The sequence below is a fragment of the Elephantulus edwardii genome, unplaced genomic scaffold (assembly GCF_000299155.1).
Source record: "Elephantulus edwardii isolate Elephantulus edwardi_28Jun2011 unplaced genomic scaffold, EleEdw1.0 scaffold00058, whole genome shotgun sequence".
Classification (NCBI taxonomy): domain Eukaryota; kingdom Metazoa; phylum Chordata; class Mammalia; order Macroscelidea; family Macroscelididae; genus Elephantulus; species Elephantulus edwardii.
Genome location: NW_006399808.1, coordinates 8,034,870 through 8,041,838, shown reverse-complemented (window position 1 = coordinate 8,041,838; position 6,969 = coordinate 8,034,870). Strand labels below are relative to the sequence as shown.

The 6,969-nt window shown below is 40.9% G+C and overlaps 1 pseudogene; it reads right to left on the bottom strand.

Moving 5' to 3' along the window:
* LOC102851948 overlaps positions 1 to 6,969 on the bottom strand; it is a 43,437-nt pseudogene that overhangs the window by 9,865 nt on the left and 26,603 nt on the right.

Below are 6,969 nucleotides of genomic sequence, written 5' to 3'. Positions count from 1 at the left end.
GTCCCTAACAGCACACTTTCCCATGGCAATGCGCCTTTTAATTTCCTGGCTGCTGGTGCCAAGACTGTTGACTATGGAGCCAAGCAAACTAAAGCTGTATACAATCTCAATCTCTTCACCATCCATCCTGATGCTGCCAATTGGTCCAGTGGTGAGCACGATTAAATGTTCTGGGATTCTCATTCTTCTCAGAATCAGCCACAGTTTGTTATGATCCACGCAGTCAAATGCCTTTGCATAATCAATGAAACACAGAAATATATTCTTCTGGTATTCTCTGCTTTCAGCTAAGATCCATCTAACATCAGCTACAATATCCCTAGTACCACGACCCCTTCTAAACCCAGCCTGTACTTCTGGCAGTTCTCTGCTGATGTACGGTTCCGGGTGTGGTATTTACCTGGTCTGTCCCTCTGCCTATTTCTCTGCTGTCCAAGGAATCCTGCCCAGGAGACCCCTTAGTAAAGTTTCTTTAGCTTCCTTTCTTTCTCTGGTCCCTTTCTTGAGTCCTTGGCCTTATGCCTAGTGTGAAGACCTAACACTACTGAATACCCACCCGAGAGTCAGCTATGGGTGAATATGACTCTACAGTACACAACAGACAAACACATAAACAACAAGATGAACTGACATTTGGCTGGCTGCAGCAAACGGGATCAAATGTATCAGAAACAATAAGGATGGGAGAGAATAGGACACAGCTCACATCAGTTATTCATAGGGTCACTATGAATCATACTAAACTTGACTGCACTTAACAACAATAATTTTCTGTCATCCTGTGTTCTCAGGGCAGGTGGATAGCTAGCTGTTCAAGATGGATGCACTATTATTTATGGTTCTGTGTTCTGCTGCTCTCATTCAATGTTCCAAGTCCATTTTTTCACTCAGTATGTGAGAAATGCTGTCAGTATCCAGGGCAGTATATTGGCTCCTCTTGGCAATTAATGGATCTATGTAAACCCTTGACTAGGACCATCCCCAATGGATCTCCTAAGAGGACTAGAGCTGGGGACAGGGCCCCCTTATTCTGTACAAGTTTGCCTGTAAGTTACCCAACATATTAACCTCATCCAAGAAATCCAATCCAGACTCAGTCTAGTGAAAGCGAGGCTTTACTAACTTATTTTGGCAAAACAGGGCACCAAGCCCCCACAAAGAATTAGGCACTTTCATGGCCTACCAAGGTTTCATCTTCTTAGCTCTGAATCTCTTCTCATGTTTCTCACTGGCTAAGTACTACAAGGTGTACATTCTCCCCTAAACTTTCACGTAAGTCTTATCCCTTCTTTTGTGACCCACTTTTCCATCTTTCCCCCTTTCCCCTTCTGTTTGCATACACGTTTCAGGGGCAATGTGGTTTTCATGTCAGTTAATAGTTTGTTTCCTTTGGGGTAACTTGTGACTTTTTACCCCAGTCTCTGTTCTCTTTGCTCTGAAGATGGACCAGTCTGAATTCTATTTCTTACATATCCTCCCTTTTTCTTTTTCATACTTGTTGGTTTCATCTTCATCTATACTTTTTAAACTTCTCTGTTGTCTGCCAACTCTTCATGTGGAGTGTGATCTGTGTGTGCCTCTAATACAAGTAATTTGGTTTGTTGGTAAAACATAGGTATTTGTTTGCTGACGGAGTCTTGGTCAGCCTATGGGCTACTCTTCAGGTGTGAGGTATTATACAACACTCAACGGCTGTCAAGATTCCTTCTACTATAAGGAGAGAAGTGAGGAAAGACACAGTTATATTTTCAACTTGCCAACTCATCCTTGCTAGTGAAAGGGTCAGTGATTCCAGTGATCTCTGCCAGTTCATTGGTCATGTTGTTTAATTCTTGTAGGGCTTTGGGTATGGTTACATCAGGAACTGTGTTGTTATGGATGAAGTTACAACACTTGCCTCTTAACATTACACGTAAGTTATTTTGTGTAATAAAGTTATAAGCCTCCCTTCTCTTAGACAAGCATCATGTCTAATACTATCTTGTTTTCCAAGACCATCTGACTTTGCAGGCATCTCTGGTATAGTTTACAAAGCTTTGTTGATGCTAGTAAATTAGTTAAACTAATCTACATTTTTATTTCTTGTAGACCACCAGAAGAGTGTACTTTCAAACCTTGCAGCTCTCTGATTCCCTTCCTTTAAACTCATTAGAAACTCCTGTAGGGACTCAAATAGAGTCAATGTAAATATATGGATCCAGGGAGGGAGTTCAGGACCTGGGATTTCCCCTCTATGCTCCAACCCTTCTTGGAATGCTAGGGTAAAAGGAACTGATTGCCAGGTTGACCAGAACACTTGTCCCAGTCCAGTCAGACAGCAGTCAATCTCAGAGGTTCCTCTTTCCACATTAACGCCAGGCATCCACCTTGCCACTACTAGACACACTGGTGTTGTTTCAGATGTGGGTGACAGTTGTCAATTTTCCTACAGGCACTGTGATACTCTTCTCCCTTGAGAGAACTCTGTGAACTCTTGCCTTGAAAGAATGCCCTATGGAGAACTAGGGGACCACTCTGAGGTCTGACTTCTGAAGTGCAGAGAAGACAAATAACAAGCTTCTATAAGTTGTTTCTTCGAGCATCATGTGGTGCATTACCATTGGATCTGGGTCTAACTGACCAGAAAAGGAACCACATATATTTGTGGTTGACTAGATGTATGGGCATTGCAATTACTTTTGTTGAAAACTTGCACTGAATATTTGACCTATTTGACTCAAGCATTCACATTTCCATATCTTGTTTCTAGCTCTAAAGTTTGTCTTAGGTCTTTTACTCAATCACCTCTTTCTTTCTGAGGTCATTTTATAAAGTGACTGGGAGTCATTAGTTGGTCGGGTAGAAGAGGCCTTGGGAACAGGTGTTGGGACAATTGTTAATTTGAGCATCGATCTACTAAGAGGGTCTGCACCCACTATGTCTACACCTAATACAATGCTTCTTTAGTAACTCCTTGAACCAAGGAGGCTGGAGTCTTGATGGACAGTAGTAAAGGGTTGCATTCTAACTTGTTACAACTGGGGGGGGGCATGCCTCACCCTTATAAAAGTGTATCTGTTTCCTTTACTTTCTCCCAGGAGTTAGAGGATGGTGGATTACCTCCAGCCCTCACGCTGGGTCATCCCTCCAACCAGGACACGAGGATGCAGCAAATCTTCCTCTATTCCATTTATCAGCGTCTTCTTCAGGCATAAGTATTTCTCTGAGCTCACTAGCTATATTTAATAGTTTAAGACAAGATTCAACAAAGCATTAAGCTTGAGGACTAAAGAGGATGGTGTTTTGGTCAAATTAATCACTACTTTGACTGAGGCATGGGCGCAAAGACATTTTTGTATTATTCCTAATGTAGTAATCCTTTTTAGCCTGCTTGCTTCCTAGAAATAAAGCCTCATCACTGTCAGATAAATAGTGTGGAATAGTCTTTTAGGTTCTCTTCAGAGACACCTTGAGGGGTTCCCCATGTGAAGGATGTACCTTCCAACGGATTACTACTTCTGTCCTAGAGGGAGAGTTCTTTTCCACCAGACCCTTCATTTGAGTTTAGTGAGTCTACCCAGCCTCTGCAGTCCAAAGGGCTCTCTCAGGGGTCAGCAGCACTAAGTAAGGACCCTACCCATTCAGTAAAAGTTTGTCTCTCTTTCCAAGTCTTGATCAGCACCAAGTCTCCTGGCTAAAATTGATGAATAGTGAATTCGAGAGGAGGGGTTTAGGCCAGGAGTCCTTTTACCCTGAGGTGTGACAAGATAAAGGACTGAGTGAACACATAATTCATAAGAGGATAGTCCTTGATTCTTTCTTGGGAACATTCTGATTTGGAGTAGGATTGAGGGAAGACACTATGTCCATGGTAATTTGATTAGCAACTACAGAAGGTATAGAAAAGTTTCATGTGATTCTCATATATAGGTAGTCTTAAATGCAATTCTAAGGGAGTAAAGACAGAAGAGGGAGAAAAGACCAAAAGGGGTGTCAGAAGAAACTCTGAAGATTGCACTGGAACATAGAGAAGCCAAAGCACAAGGAAGAATTCAAGATACTAAGGAGCTGAACAGAAGATTCCAAAAGGCAGCATGGGATGACAAAGCAAACTATTACAATGAAATGTGCAAGGAGCTAGAATTGGAATATCAAAAGGGTCAAACTCATTCAGCATTTCTTAAGCTCAAGGAACTGAAGAACAAATTCAAACCTCGAGTTGCTATAATCAAGGATGCTTTAGGCAGAATATTAAATGAGCCAGGAAGTTTTTAAAAAATGGAAGGAATATACTGAGTCATTGTATCGAAAGGAATTGGCAGATACAGAAGAATTTAATGAAATAACATTTGAGCAAGAGCCTATGGTGATGAAGGAAGAAGTTCAAGCTGCTTTGAAGGAAATAGCAAAAATTAAGGCCCCAGGAATAGATGGTATACCAATTGACGTATTTCAGCTAACAGATGCTGCCCTGGATGTGCTCACCAAGTTGTGCCAAGAAATCTGGAGAACAACCACTTGACCAACTGACTGGAAGAGATCTATATTTGTTCCCATCCAAAGAAGGGGGACCCAACTGAGTGCAGAAACTACAGAACAATATCATTGATTTCACATGCAAGCAAGATTCTACTGAAGATTATCCAAAAACAACTGGAACAGCACATCAGAAGAGAACTTCCAGAAGTCCAGGCTGAGTTTAGAAGGGGTTGTGGTACTAGGGATACTGTAGCTGATGTTAGATGGATCTTAGCTGAAAGCAGGGAATACCAAAGAATGTCTATCTGTGTTTCATTGATTATGCAAAGGCGTTGCATGGATCATAACAAACTGTGGCTGACTCTGAGAAGAATGGAAATCCCAGAACTTTTAATCGTGCTAATGTGAAGCCTATATTTGGACCAAGAGGCAGTAGTCAGAACAGAGCAGGGTAACACTGCATGGTTCAAAATTGGGAAGGGTGTACGCCAGGGATGTGTCCTATCTCCATACCTTTTCAACCTTCATGCAGAGCAGATTATCCGAGAGGCTGGGCTCTCTGAGGAGAAGTGTGGTGTCAGCATTGGTGGAAGATCTATTAACAATCTGCGTTATGCAGATGACACAACCCTGCTTGCTGAAACTGAGGAGGACCTCATGCACTTGCTGCAGAGGTTCAAGGACTGCAGCCTTCAGTATGGACTGAGGCTTCGTCTGACATAATTTCAACATGTTGTAAGGAGCGACAGGTCCTTGGAGAGGGACATCATGCTTGGGAGGCTAGAGGGACAGCGCAGGAGAGGAAGGCCCTCTATGAGGTGGATTGATTCAGTGACTGGGGTAATTGGGATGGATGTGTCAGAGGCAGTGTGATTGGCACAGGATAGAGCAGTGTTTAGGGCTGTTGTACATAGGGTCGCTATGAGTCGCAAGCGACTCGATGGCACATAACAACAAGAAGAAGGGAGTAAAATTTCTTTTGCAAAAATTATGTTCTAGAAATGGAATAATATATGTCCAGTCATGCATTTAACAAGTTAGACACAATATTTTTCATACCAAGTTCAGGGACAATCAAAACAAATAGTTAATATGTTCAACCAGAACCTCAAAACACAAGTAAGCCATGATTAACCAGTAAAAAGACCATTAGATATTTATTCATTCTTTCTTTGATAGGGAAGTAGGTCAGTCAGGTTTTTCAGCAAATCTTTTGCATTTGAACTTCAGTTTTCAAGTTGGCTGGACCATCTAATCATGAACTTGCTTCATATGGTTGGGAAATACGTACCCATGCTTTGCATGCACCAGTTGCAAACTAACAGGTGAGTAAACTTAAACAAAGACTTTTTCATGTTGGTTGGGGTAAATCTTCTATCTGGCAATGCAAAATGCATAATCTCGGACACAAAACATCCATGGTTAATCAGGGCAGCTTGAATATTAACATGTCTTAATATTTATCATTGAAGTCAGTTTTCTCTGTTAACATAGATCCTGTTTCAGTATTGTTTCTCCATTTATAGGAGAAAAGCTGTTTCAACAAAGAAATGTTTTTACCTAGTGAAGGAGCCTGCACATTATAAATAAGAAATACTTATAATTTCATACTGGTGGTAGCTATATAAAATTTAATTGCCATGCACACATGGGCCCTATATTGACCCTGAGGAAAGGAGAGAAGTTTTCCTTGATTAGATTCTTGACACAAGGCACAATTCTTTAACACTTTCTTTACTGCCTTCCAAAAATTATCTAATAATATTTTCTTGTCCTTTGTAAAGTTTTCTCCAGATCTAAATGAACTTTCTGATGGAAGTTATGAACTACAAGTATAGGTAGATTTCTTGAAAGGGCTGGAGTTTGTTCAGTGATAATTCACAAATTTGTGTTGGCATTTAAATCGTAATTCTCTCTTATTGCCCCCTCTCAAAAAAATCTAGTGGCAGCTATTCTGTGCAAGAGCCAAATGAACAACCACTTTAGTACCTCATTTAATTAGAACATCTCCTCTGCAACCTACACCCATTTATTTCTGTGCATAATCTCATTGCCGTATGTCCTCCATATTGCTCAGGGAACCAGCTATCTCATTTCCCACTTCCTGTTATATTCAGATCTTTGACCCCCATGCAGAACCCCATAGCACCATGATTTTAGGATGGGGATAAGAGAAAATAAGCCCAGAAATTTTTTCCATATGATATATTACTCTGGAGATGAAAAGGTGAGGAAAAATGGAGTTGTTTTCATAGTTAATAAAGTCATTGCTAGATCCATCTTGAAGTACAATATTGTCAGTAACAGGATAGTATCTATATGCATACAAGGAAGTCCAGCGAATACCACTATCATTCAAATATATGCACCAACAACCAGAGCCAAGGAAAAGGATATAGATTTTTACCAACTTTTACAATCGGAGATTGATCAAACATGCAATCAAGATGCATTGATAATAATGGGTGACTGGAATGCAAAAGTCGGGAACAAAGAAGATTCAGTTGTTGG